Source organism: Tupaia chinensis, unplaced genomic scaffold, assembly GCF_000334495.1.
Source record: "Tupaia chinensis unplaced genomic scaffold, TupChi_1.0 Scaffold000386_1, whole genome shotgun sequence".
Classification (NCBI taxonomy): Eukaryota; Metazoa; Chordata; class Mammalia; order Scandentia; family Tupaiidae; genus Tupaia; species Tupaia belangeri.
Window position 1 is genome coordinate 1,118,763 of NW_006159888.1, and position 14,889 is coordinate 1,133,651.

The following is a 14,889-nucleotide window of genomic DNA, read 5'->3' on the forward strand; positions in this document are numbered from 1 at the left end:
ATATATATATATACACATATATATAAGCATAACCTTTCTGTTGTTCCTTTCCCATGTGTATATCATTCTCCCCCTGTATCTCAAGGTAAAGACATAATCTTATTACTTAAAATAATATTGTCATCTAGCACACTTTAGATTCCCACTGCAATCTGGTATAGTTACAGACCCATAATTGCAATATTAAGCCTATTATTTATTTATCAGCCCCCTATATATTGGTTTATTTTTGTATTTCAGAGGACTATAGTGTCAGAGAAGTTAAGTGGATATTCAAGTTAACACTAGTAGCATCAACCAGTACTCATCTCAAATCTGTGCACTTTTTAAGATCTGTGTCGTTAGTCCTGCCCTGTTTCTACATAACACATGGTTATCTGTACTTGATGATGTCTGTTCAAGGTACAGACCATGTCTTTGCTTTGAATGATAAGTTTCTCCACAGTGTGCATACAATAGACACTCAACATTGGTTTATTGAAAGAAGGACCAAACAAGGCCAGCTGGTGATCAGGTAGTGGCACAATGCTCTGAGATGCTGGACCCACATGGGAAGGTTCCAGGTTCATGTCACAAGGCCTCCCTGTATATGGTGAAAGCATGTATACATGGCCATGATATGGGATGACTAAGCTAGGGGTTGATTATGGTATAGAGATCCTGCTGGGGGTGCCTGTCTCATTCTCTCTCTCTTTCTCTCCCTCTGTCTCTTTAATGGAAGAAATAAATAAACTTTTAAAAGAACAAACTAATTAATAAACAGGATTGCTTTTATCATTTATTTACTCAATATTTCTTGACTACCATGAATTAGACCAGTATTCCTAGAAGGAGAGCTAAGACAGGTATTCGTGTGGCCTAGATTCATTAAGGGAATGATGTCAGGAGAAATGGGATGAAGAGAGGAAGATAGAGAGGATAAAGAGCCCTGCAAGCTGTGGTCTCAGCTGTATCTAGCTTTAGCCTGATCCCATAGGGACTTCTGAATTGTGAGTTGTACCACAGAGTGCAATTAGATATTTCATCATTAGCTGTGACCTACCATAGGGGAGGGGGCAGTAACCTTCCAACCAGGCAGCTTCTATTAGCCAAGGGTGATTCTCTGGAGAAGGGGACAGCTGTGAGTCATTAGCAGCTGACACTCAACAGTGCTGGAGGTGAGTGCACTAAGAGGGTAAAGGAAATCTGAGCAAGAACCAATAGCATCTCCCAAAGAAGACCTTATTAAAGCTCTATGGCCATTTCCATAAGGGACTCCCAATTAGTGTGAGCTTTCAATGTGCAGAACCCATTCAATCATTGCCCCTCAGGACCCAACTTATGACCAGCATCTCCCACAAAGTCTCTCTGGACCACTCAAACTCAAATAGATTCCTCATTTTCAGAAATCCTACAGTACTTCTCTGTTCATCATTGCTTTTAATTGCTCTAAGATTTTAATACATGCATATATAATTTCCTTATTAAACCTGAAAGCTACTCCTAGGCGTGGATTGTGGTATCAGATGGTAATCTTTTATCTTGGAGTCTTGCTGCACTCAATGCTAGATGTTGTCAGGGATGCAGTAGAAGTCATGGGTCCTATACAGTAATAAATAATGGTATACTAAATGGGAACCAATGGTAATGTACATTTTGTACTACCAGACAATGTGCTAAGCACTCAATAAGCATTATTTCATTCAATCTTCACAACATTTCTGTTAAGGAAGCTATTATTAGGAATGCCTTCTGTATCACATAAGAGAAAACCTCCTTGATACAGTGGCTTAAACAAGGTAGGGATGTATTCATCATTTACCCCAGGAAATCTGGAGATAGACTCTCCCTGGAAGTGGTTTCATTGCTCTCTGTGATTCTCTTGAACTCTTCCATGTGCTTGTTATCTTTATGGCCATCCAATGGCTGCTGCTGCTTCTGCCCCAGACATAGTATTTGCATCCCATTACTGGGAAGAGCTGTTATCAGTTATATCTGTCTGTTTTTTCAGACAAAACAAAATCCTTCTCAGAAAACACTAGTATACTTTCATCTCCACATTATGGCCCAAACTATGTTGTAAGGTTAACATTTCAGCAATATAGTTTAGCATAATTGCATTTTGTTTTCTTAGGTTCCAGAGTACAATGAGGCAAATTGCAATAAGACAAGAGGAATGTCTGTCATGATAGCTCACAAGTATTATCTGCTGCATGCAGTTGCTAATTTATCTATATTTCATAGATGAGAAGACTGAGGTAAGTAAGTAACTATCCAGGGACTACTGAACAGTGAGTATTCACACTCTACTCTGACTACTATGCTATATTATTTCTTTAGTTAGTGCATCTTGGTACCTCCATTCTATCTCAAAAATAACAACTCTGGGATAGAGGTAATTTGGAGCACTGTCTTAGAGTATTCATCATCCAATATGGAAATAAGGCCCATCTGTAGAAGCGCAGGTGGTAGCATACTGATCTGTAGTGCTGGAAGTCACATGGCTGACCCTGTGTTCATATTCTGAGTCTACCTGAAACACTCTGGGTGTGCATATACCCAAGGTCCTGGGGTAAGAGGATCATGGCATGAAAAGATTGTTTGGTTGCCTATCTCTCTCTTTCTGAAATCAAATACATTTAAAGAAACAGATTAAACATTTTAAATATCTAAATCCTAGGTTGTTATCTATCTCCAGATGTGAGATAGTTGGGTTTAAGATAATATAGGAGAGGTCATCATAAGATGAGTACAAAATTAATGACTGAATATTATTAAACAGAACAACAGAGCAGGCAAACATATGGCATCCTCTATACAGAAAAACAGTTTTCTAATAATCTATTTTACCTCTGGTCTGGGAAAGACTGTAATTATTTTATTTGGTAGCAGAATCCCCAGGTAAGTTCTATACATTATTGTTCTTATAGTTCCAACCTTCTTGGTTTAAAAATTGATTGAATTTTAATGTTGTTTACTAAATCTCTGCAACAAGTAAGGCACTTAGCAGATCTCTTGTCAGACGGTGTAGTATAAGTGTACAGTTCATAAAAGTAAGCTTTCTACCTCATCCATGTTTCAGTCTAGAGATATAAGTACCTTCCAGGACTTACATAGACACTCTAGACAAGATGGATTCTGCGTTGGGCTGCAGTTGGAAGATAATGACTTACAAGAGCTGACTGCTCGCATATTTTTGGAACTTTGTAAAGTGGCCTCACATGCTTAAAATTATTTATTGCATTAGTGCTCATACCAAAAAAATTGGCACACACTATAAATAAGGGCTTTTTAAAAAACAAAGAGCTGGTTCTTAATGTTTACTAACATACCACTTATTGAGTGGTTGAGCAGCTCATATAATGAGCACAATCATGTTTCTAAAAACTTAAACTGGAGGAGGGAACCAGTAGTTAGCATTTAATGGCTATATTGCTGGACTTCCATGTAGTCGACCGCGGTGGCTTAAAACTCACGCCAGGCGCGTGTGCGTGCATGTCCAAGATCCCAAGAGGAGAATGGAGGAGAAGGGATTGCGGTGTGACCATCCCCCCTGGGGGGTGATTTCTCGCTTTCTGTCCCTCTGTCTCTCTGTCTGTCTGTCTGGCGAATGCACGCGCCCTATAGTAAAAAAAACCTCTCCAAAAAAGAAAAAAAAAAATTTTAAAAACTTAAACAGGAGGAAAAAAAATGGAACAAAATCATATGAGGCTGGTTTAGGATTTGAGGAAGAGCTCAGATGTGAACTTCTAACTGCTGAGCCTGCTCCATGTTATTAACATGCAAAGCCAAATCTTGTTTTCAGCAAGGTTCTAGAGCTCTGGAGGATGCCTGCTAGGCAGCTGGCCTTGGTTCTTTTAGTCCGTTTTGTCTGTTTCTTGCTTAATACACCTGTTATTAGTAATCAGAAAACCAATGGTCTGTGGCACATATACCCTATGGAATACTATTCAGCCATAAAAGATTAACAAAACCCTGGCTTTTGACAGAAAGTGGAAGAATATGGAAGATCTACTGCTGTGTGAAGCAAGCCGGGCTATGAAAGAGAGACATTGTGTGTTCCCACTTAATATATACCAAGGATCCACACTCTGTGACTGAAACTGATTGACTAAGGGATCTACAAACAGAGTAAATGGGTGTAAATACCAGATATAGTGTATGTGGGAGAGTAGGGCCAGAGGAAGGACATTTAGAAGAAAAATAAGGAGGCAAAGCATTAATGGGACAAAGAAATGTGATATTATCTGTTGAAGCTATTTTATAGTTTAATCAACTGGACTAGAGAGAAATGTTCACATATTGAAATATTCACTATATACGCTAAATAATGTGATTGAATGTATAAAAGAAAATGAAATAAAAAAAAGAAAGTGAAAAATAAAAAAGAACAAACTAACAATGACAAAAACAAACAAACAAACAAACAAGAAACAAAATGACAATGGTATGTGGTTACATGTATTAATTCTTTGGGGCAAGTTTAAATATGATCAAGTTGCTTCAGGTATACTTATGAACTCACTTCACCTTGCATATTGGAGCTCAGCTCTCCCATTCATTATCTCTCTGATGAAATGACCTTTCAGAGGTAATCAATAGCTAAACTGATAAATGGGAAGCCTCCTTAAAAATCCATTGCTTGATTGCTGAGACAGAATGTTTTATTCATTGACAGGTGTGATTTATCATTCAGTGGCAAGGAGGAGAACGTTTGCTCCAGCTGTTCTCACTGACATTGTACAGCACTGGGGGTTTTCAGTCTGTTTCCTCAGAGCAGACCAAGTTTTGGGTTAAGGAAATGTAGCTATATTTAGCATATTAGGCCATCAGCTATCTGTAAACAATCTGGGTGCATTATTCTACCCATTGTTCATAATTAAACTCCTCATCATGAGAATTGCAATGCAGAGAGTCTTAGATCTTACATTTGGATTCTGAAAACTATAAGGTATTTCTACCCTTTGCCTACATTTTTTTTTTTTGGAGAGTTTTTTTTTGCTATAGGGCGCGTGCGCTTGCCAGACAAACAGGGAGAGAGATAGAAAACAAGAAATCACCGCCCAGGGGGGATGGCCAAGCCACAATCCCTTCTCCTCTATTTTCCTCTCGGGATCTTGGGCACACACGCACACTGAGGTTGTTCATTTTCTGCCATTAAGTTGTACGTGTTCCTTACATATTTTACATATTAACCCCTTATCAGGTACATGGTTTGTGTGAAAACTCCTATGAGGACTTGACCCAGCCTCCTAATGAAAAACTTAGTGATAGCTACCATTTTTGAGGACCTACTCTGCACTAGGCATTCAGCTGAGCCTTCATATGAATTATATACATATTTTATAATAATATTTACAGTACCTATTACAGACTCTTTTATTCCTAATGCCCCTCTGATCATCTATAGGGGTGTACATTGACAAATAGTACCTGTAAGAGTTAAATCCAAAAAGCAGAACTACTCACAGTGATAGAAAATAAGGGATTTGTCATGGATATTGACCTCATCCTGTTGTGGAAGATGGCTAAGGCATTTATGTGTGGCTATTGATTCTGCATCTGATGTTTCACCTGCATTTAGCAGGGCTGCAGCAGGCAGTAGGAAGGAAAGGTGACAATGGAGTGGGAAAGAGCAAGGACAAATAGAAAACTACAAAGACCAGCTGGAATGTGAAGAAGAACTGGAAACCATGTAGATCTCTCATCAGTATAAGATTGATGATGGGATTTTCTATGCTTGTTCATGGAGTTAAGCAAGGATCTGACCCAGGATTCCAAGATGTTAAGTGAGAAGACTTGGTGGGAGCTAGAGGACTTGCAGGCACAGTTGTGGCCCCAGAAATGGGAGCAGATGAATGAGGATGGCTTGTGGGATCCAGGGATGCTGGGTGCTGCCCATCTCCACAAAGTAAGTCAGCAATGCATTGTGTGAGGGGCAGCATAGGCTTATGCTGGAGAAGCTTAACCCAAGGTGTTTCTTCTGGCTGCTGGTCATCTGCCTGTGCTGGGATTCTAACTACTATAAAGGCAGATGAAGACTTACCTAGTTCCTATTGTCTGGTCTCTCTTGGTAGGCTCTTCACTTATCAGGCCACAGGAGCCAACTCAGCCTTCCAGAACAGGAGACTTTAGGAACATGAATCTAAATGTACAGACAGGGTTTGTATCTCATTCAAAGTCCTTGTGATGACCTAGGTGCTTGCTTGCTTTCTGTGCCCAGTTGTGACAAGTGATTATATATATAAGTGTATAAATACACACACGCACATACACACACACACATATAAACAGAAAGAGAGAATCCCTAATCTTAAATGTTCCAAAATCCAAAAATTTTTGAGTGCTGACATGATGCTTTTATTTCCTGATGATGCAATATACATACTTTGCTTCACGCACAAAATTATTAAAAATGTTCATAAATTACCTTTAGGCTATGTGTAAAGGTATATATAAAAATAAATAAATTCTGGGTTTTAGATTTGAGTATCATTCCCAAAATATTCCAAATCCAGAAAAATCTGAAAACGGAAACATTTTTCATCCCAAGCATTTTAGATAGGGGATAGTCAACCTGTGTGTGCATTTGTGTGTGTGTGTATGTGTGTGTGTATGTGAGAGAGAGGGAGAACCATGCTAACAGTTATGATATTATTTCTTAATTTCCCTTTGTTTTACATGTCCCTGATGATTAGTAATATTGAGCACTTTTTTGTATACCCATTGGCCATTTATATGTCATTTATAGAAAAATGTTTATTTAGATCTTCTGCCCATTTTAAAATGAGTTTATTTATTTTCTTTTGTTAAGTTGTGTGTGTGTGTTTACATATTTTGGATATTAACCCATTATCAGATATATGGTTCACAAATATTTTCTCCCAACCTGTAGACTGCCTTTTCATTTTATATATTATTCCCTCTGTTGTGAAGAATATTATACATGCATGTGTATATGTATTTGCTATAACAAAACACATTAGAATGGGTTATTTATAAATAATAGAAATTTATGAAGCCTGGCCTAGGCAGGCCTCCTTGGGTGAGCCTGTGGTCAAAGCTTGGGAGCAACTTTGGGACTTTCAGCACACTGTCGCCCAACACTCCAGTGGCCTGGGCATACCCCGCCTGCCATCTGCCAGGATACTTAAGCCTGGTCTGGACAGGTCTCGTTAGATGAGTCCATGTGTGGGGCCTGAGAGCTATGTTGAGACTTTGGGTACACCAATCAGCGCACAGCGCTGTGTAGCACACACCTTCACCCTCTTCACTAAGTTATATCTCCTTAGCTTATTACCTCCTCATCAAGAGCTGAACATTTGGCAGAGGAGCCAAGCACCGGAAGTTACCACTAACTGCTCTAACCTGGGAGACAGAGCCCTCCAATAAGAACACACTTGGAAACTAAGGGTGAAATTTCCTCTACCAGTACTATAGAATCCACTCCAATAAATATAAAAAGGTGAATACTGCATCAGATGACTAGAAACCAGTACAGATTTTGAAGAAACATGAGAAAACAGGTGGTAACTCTCTCTCAGGTGAGCATGTTAGCTCCTCACAAACAGTGGAGAACATAGAGAAATACATAGAAATATCAGAAAATTTTCAAATATTTATAGTGACAAAACTCAATGAGATGCAAGAGAAAACAATTAGTTCTAGGAAATGAAAAAAAAATCATCTCAGGACAGGAAAGAATTCCAGAAAGAAACATGTACCCTAAAAAGAATCAAATAGAATTTCTGGAAATGAAGAATACAAGACAAGAAATTAAAGTCTCCCCAGTAAAGAGCAGATTGGACCATGGAGAAGAAAGAATTTATGACCTGGAAGACAAATTTTCCAACATAAACAAATCACCAAAAAGAAAGAAAAAACAACCAAAAAATGAGAAAAACATGCAGGAAATTCTAGACACCATGAAACATCCAAATATTTGTATAATGGATATTCCAGAAGGTGAAGAATTTGCTAAAGGCATGAAAAGCTGCTTTCATGAAATACTATCTGAAAGTTTTCCAAATATAGAGAAACATGGAGAAATTCAGACACAAGAAATAAAAAGGACCCAAAATAGAGCCAACATAAAAAGATCCTTCCTTCAGCACATCATAGCTAGATTGGTAAAAAATTAAAGACAAACGCTATTCTATAAATGGCAAGGGATAAATGTCAAGCTACTTATAAAGATTATGCCATTAGGCTAACATCACACCTCTTAACTGAAATAATGCAGGCAAAAAAAAAAAAGAATGGGAAAATTTATTCAATACATTAAAAGAAAAATAATTTCGGGACCAGCAGTTAGCATAATGGCTATGTCACTGGACTCCCATGTAGTCATCTGTGGACCCAGCGGCTTAAACTCACGCCAGGCATGTGTGCATGCGTGCCCAAGATCCCAAGAGGAGAATGGAGGAGAAGAGATTGTGATGTGGCCATCCCCCCTGGGGAGTAATTTCTTGCTTTCTGTCTCTCTGTCTCTCTCTGTCTGTCTGGCGAGCACACACACCCTATGGTAAAAACCTCTCCAAAAAAATTAAATAATTTCAAACAACAATCCTAAATCCAGCAAGATTATCCTTCAAATGAGAAGAACAAATAGAAGTATTCTCAGATAACTAAAAACTGGAAGAATTGACCAATACTAGACCGGCTCTACAGGAAGTGCTGACCCCTCAGTGCATCAGGATAACTGAAAAAAGACAAATAGAAACAGGAGAATGAAAAACAACTGAGAAAATGGCTAACAAAATGGCAGGGATAAATCTGCAAATATCAATAATAATTTGAATGTTAATAGATTCATTCTCCCATTAAAAGATACACACTGGCTAGATGGATACAAAAACAGAAGTCATCTATATGCTGCTTACAAGAAATACATCTCACTGATAAGGACATACATAGACTGAAAGCGAAGGGCTGAGAAAAGATATTCCATGCAAATAGAAACAAACAAAAGACTGGAATAGTTATTGGTATCAGACAATATAGACTTTAAGTTGAAAGATGTAATGAGAGACAAAGAAGGATATTAGGTAGTACTAAAAGGACTTGTCCCTCAAGAAGATATAACACTTGTAAGGCATCCAATACTGGAGCACCTAAATACATCAAAGAGAGACCATGAGATCTCAAGAGAGAGGTAGACTGCAACACAATAATTGTAGGGTTCTCAACAACCCATTGACTTCTCTGGACTGATCATGCAGACAAAAAAGAAATGAATAAATAGAAGATATAAACATACCACAAATGAAATGGATCTGACAGAAATCTACAGAGCATTTCACCCAACTACTACAAAATATACATTTTTCTCATCCCCACATGGAACATTTTCAAAGACTGACCACATGATAAGGCACAAAACAAGACTTTAGAAATTCATAGGTATAGAAACTATGTCTAGTATCTTTTCTGACCGTGATGGAATCAAACTTGAAATCAACTACAGAAAGAGCCCCTGGAAAATTCATGAACACATGGAAACTAAACAACCTACTCCTGAATGACTTTACAACTATAGAAGCATTTAAGACTGAAACAGAAAGATTCATAGAAACTAAAGATAATGAACAAACAAGTGTTTATAGCCTGTGGGACACAGCCAAAAAAGCAGTCATAAGAGGAAATCTCATAGCAATTAATGCCCACAAGAAAAAAGCGGAAAGGGGGCAAATAAACAAACTAATGACACAATCAGGGAATTGGAAAGACAACAGCAAAAAAACTCCAAAAAAATCCAGCAGAAAAGAAATAATAAAGATTCAAGCATAAATACATGAAATAGAGAATAAAATAACTATATAGAAAACTAACAAAACCAAAAGCTGGTTCTTTGAGAAAATAAACAAAATTGACACACTGTTAGCTAGATTAATAAAGAAAAGCAGAAAAAGGAAGACGATAAATCAAACTGCAAAGAAGCAGGCATAATTACAACAGATATAATAGAAATACAAAATATCTTCAGAGAATATTATGAGCGACTATATGCCAACAAATAAAAATCCTAGATAAGATGGAAAAATTTCTGGTCATGTATAACTTACCAAGATTTTACCAGGAAGAAATAGAAAGTCTGAATGGATCCATACCAAGCAATGAGATTGAATCAATAATAAATAATCTCTTAGCAAGGAAGAGGCCAGGTCTTGAAGACTTTACTTCTGAATTCTACAAAACCTCTAAAGAAGAAATAACTGCAATTCTCCTTAAACCATTTCTAGAAATTCAAAAAGAAGGAACCCTCCTGAATTCATTCTATGAAGCCTCCATCATCTTAATTCCAAAACCAGACAAGGACATGACAAAAGAAGAGAAAACCTTAGGCCCATAACCCTGATGAATGCAGATGCAAAAATTCTCAAGATACTAACAAATCATATTCAACAACAATATTAAAAAGCTTATACATCATGACCAAGTAGGATTTATTCCAGGGATGCTAGGATGGTTCAACATATGCAAAACAATAAATGTAATACATCACATTAACAAAAGGAAAGATAAAACTTATATGATCATATCAATTGATGCAGGAAAAATCATTTGATAAGTGCAACATCCTTTTATTATTAAGACATTCATCAAAATTGACATAGAAAGGACATTCCTCAACACAATAAAAACCATCTATGAAAAATTTTTACAAGCAAAACGAGAAATAGCAATTGACTGTTTTATAAAAATAATTAGAATAATAAAAATAATGATTGGGGAAAACAGAAAAGATATGGAATGTTGAAGTGGGGAGATTAATGTCTCTGTACTGACTGACATGCATGGCATTCCCTTTTGAAAACACAATGTAATACACTATAAAGTTATATGTAATCCAATGTAATATAAAGAAGAATCTGATGATAATAATAAAAAAAAAAAACTTAGCTAACATACTGAATTGGGAAAAGCTGAAAGTTTTTCCACTATAAATTGGAACAAGATACAGCTGCCCACTTTCTCCACTCCTTTTTAATATAGTATTGGGAGATTTAGCCAATCCAATTAGACGAGGGAGTCAAATAAAAGGCATCTAAATAGGAAAAGAAGAAGTTATCTCTATTTGCAGATGATACGGTGTTCTACCTAGAAAATTCGAAATAATCCACACACACACACACACAACACACAAAACCTCCCAGAAGTGACAAATGAATATAGTAAAGTGGCAGGATACAAAATCAACATACAAACACCTATGGCATTTTTATACACCAACAGTGGAAAAACTGAGACAGAATTGGAGAATGAAACCCCATTTGCAGTAGTCACAAAACCAATAAGATATCTAGGAATAAACCTTACCAAAGATGTCAAAGATCTCTACAAAGAAAACCATGAAACACTAGAAAAAGACATTTAAAATGATACAAAAAAGTGGTAAAACATGCCATGTTGTTGAGTTGGAAGAATCAATATAATCAAGATGTTGACCCTACCCAAATTTAATGCAATCCTAATCAAACTACCAGAGGTATTCTTCACAGAAATAGAAAAAGCAATCACAAAATTTTTCTGGAAGCCTAAGTCCACATATTGCCAAAGCAACTCTGTGCAAGGGGAATAAAGTAGGAGGCATCTCACTTCCTGGCTCAAAACATATTACAAAGTCATGGTAATTTTAAAAAGCATGGTACTGGCACAAAAACAGCCAAGTAGACCAATGGAACAGGATTGAGAACCCCCCAAGTGAACCTCAAAACATAAAGCCACACAAAGGACACAAGATAATCCAGTGGAAAAAAAGAACATCTCTTCAGCAAATGGTGCTGAGAGAACTGGATATCCACCTGCAGGAGAATGAAACTAGATTGTTATCTATCACCATCAACAAAAATTAACTCAAAATGGATTGAGGATCTAAACATAAAACCTCAAACTATAAAAATACTGGTGATAAACACAGGAAAAACTCTTGAAGACAAAAACTCTTAGAGGCCTTGGAGTAGGCAAAGACTTCTTAAAGAAGACCTCCAAAGCACTGACAAAGTTCCAAAAGTAGACAGATGGGACTATATTAGGCTGAGAGGCTTCTGCACAGAAAAAGGAACAATAAGTAAAGTGAAAGGACAACCCTCAGAGTGAGAGAACACATTTGTAACGTATACCTCAGGTAAGGGACTGATAAACAGAATATGCAGAAACTAAAGCAGCTTACCCACAAAAAAATGATCAATCCAATTAAGAGATACAAGAAATGAGCTGAACAGTCAATTCTTGGAAGAATGCATACAAACGACCCAAAAGCATGTGAGTATGTGCTCAACATCTCTTTTCATAAGGGAAATGCAAATCAAAACTAAAATGAGATACTTAATTTGAGTCAGAATGACTAAAATTAGGAAAATAATAATGATAACTACTGGCGAGGTTGTGGTGAAAAGGGAACTCTCCTGCACTGCTGGTGGGAGTTCAACCACTCTGGAGAAAAATACGGAGATTTCTCAAAAATCTACAAATAGAGCTACCATACAACCCAGTAATTCCACTTTTAGGTGTCTACCCAAAGGGTAGAAAAACCGTCAGTCAGAAAAATGCTTGCACATCCATGTTTATTGCAGCATTATTTACAATTGCTAGGACATGGAATCAACCCAAATGTCCAAAAATAGATGACTGGATTGAAAAAAATTGGCATATGTACTCTGTGGAATACTACTCAGCCATAACAAAATATGAGATCCTGACATTCGATATAAAGTGGATGAACATGGAAGACTTACTAAGCAAAGCAAGCCAGACTATGAAAGTCAGATTTTGTATGTCCCCACTCAACATAAACCAATTGTGCTATATAGCAGAAACTGAAAGTTTGAAAGGTATAGAAGCCGGGAGGGCAACAGTAGATACTAGGCAAAGTAAGGATAGGGGTAATATGGGGTGGGTAACAGAGGGAGGGAGGGGAACAGGAGAAGACTTTTTTAAAAAAATATTTATATTCTTTTTCTTTTTTTGGAGAGGTTTTTGCTATAGGGTACGTGTGCTCACCAGAAAGACAGAGAGAGACAGAGAGACAGAAAGGGATTGCCATGCTGCAATCCCTTCCTCTCCTTTCTCCTCTTGGGATCTTAGGCACACATGCATACACGCCTGGTGTGAGTTTAAGCGACCAGGTCCGGGACTCAAACCGCAGTCAAGTACATGGGAGTTCAGCGACAGCCATTGTGCTAACTGCTGGTCCCTTTAAAAAAATATGTTTAATTGACAAAAAAAGACAAGTTATTTGCTGATGATAATGTATATAGTAATGTCTATCTTGACTTACATGCGTGGTGTTCGTACTGGAAAAAGCAATGGTGTACACTGTAAAGATAAATTTGATTAAATGTAAATTAAAATAAAATTTAAAAAAAGAAATGAGAAGAAAAAATTTTAAAAAAAGAAATTTATTTTCATAGTTCTAGAGCCTAAGAAGTCCAAGGAAAGGTGACAGCAAATTCACTGTCTGGTGGAGGCTCTCTGTATGCTTTATAGATGGTTTATTTTGCTGCATTCTCTTTTGTGGCAGAAGGGGGAAATGCAATGTCCTCACATCAAGGGCACTATTCCCCCTCATGAAGGCACCCTTCCCATGACCTAATCACCGCTCAAAGGATTCATCTCCTAATACCATCAGTTTGGAGGTTAGGATTTTAACATATGAATTCAGAGGGGGGCGGATTTTATACCATAGCAGCTACTGATATTATTTGTGTGTCATTTTCCACCTCTGGTCCATCCTGTTTCCATCTCTGTTAGTCATCTTCTATTCTAATAAAGAAGAATTGTTTACTCCATACCCCACAGAGTGCCTGGAAGAAAAAAGAAGGGCAGATGGGTACATTAAAAATGAATTAATTTTACTCAACACCTAAAGTGAAAAAATCACAGATCCATACTAAGAATTCTTTGATAAAGACTGGTGTCTTCTCTTTTTGAGATGCTACATGATAGGAGCCGAAATCAATAAAAGGTCATTTCATCCTGCTCAAGAATATCCTTGATGACACTGGTAAGAGCAGCTAGCTACCTGTACTTTGAAAGCCTCCTAAGAAAACCCCTTGTCACCCAGATAAATGGTGTGGATTTGGAGCTGTGTCATCCATCGTTGACCCAAATCTAGATTATTTTTAAGCTACAAAGACCAACAGAAGCTAAATTAGATCTCCATCATATTTCTGGGTCCCAGTTATATTTTCCACGTTCAAAAAGGAAAAGCGAATTTTCTCATTGTCTCTAGAACACCATTGCAGTGTTCAGGATTTGTGCCTCTGTGCTTTCACTATTCTCAGAACTCTATTCCTTCACATTCTCAGACCATGAACCTGGGTTCTCTCTTGGTCTCATACCTGAATCAAGGGCATTTTAAAGTATGTGAATATTTCTTACATCCTTCACTAATCACTCCCAATTTGACTTAATGTACCAGACCCCATGTAGTAACCCCAGGGTGGCATCCTTGAAAACAAACAAACAAAACAAGAGAAATGACTTAAATGATGGCTCTAGAATTTACCACTGATTAATGGAAATATGATTTCTGCTTTATTTTTGTAGATCACTATTTCTTTTTAAAAAGTTTAAAACAGAAGAGAAAGAGAGGAAGGTATTCCCACTAGTGTCCCCATGCCATGATCCACCTCCAGTGTCAGGCAGTCCAGAACACAGGCATGCAAGTGCAAGTGCAAGAGGGTGCAAGCTGGTTTTCTTGTGGGTTCAGTCGTATTATCACATCACTACCTGATCCTACATGCCATTATTTGTGATCATCTCATCCTGTTTCCTGTTGCATGCCTCTCTTCCATGGCAATTGCCCTTGCTAACACCTCTGTAGCATGTTTACATACGGGGTGCATACACATTGACATAAATTAACTCACTTAATCATCATATCAACCTCCAGAACAGATGTATTGT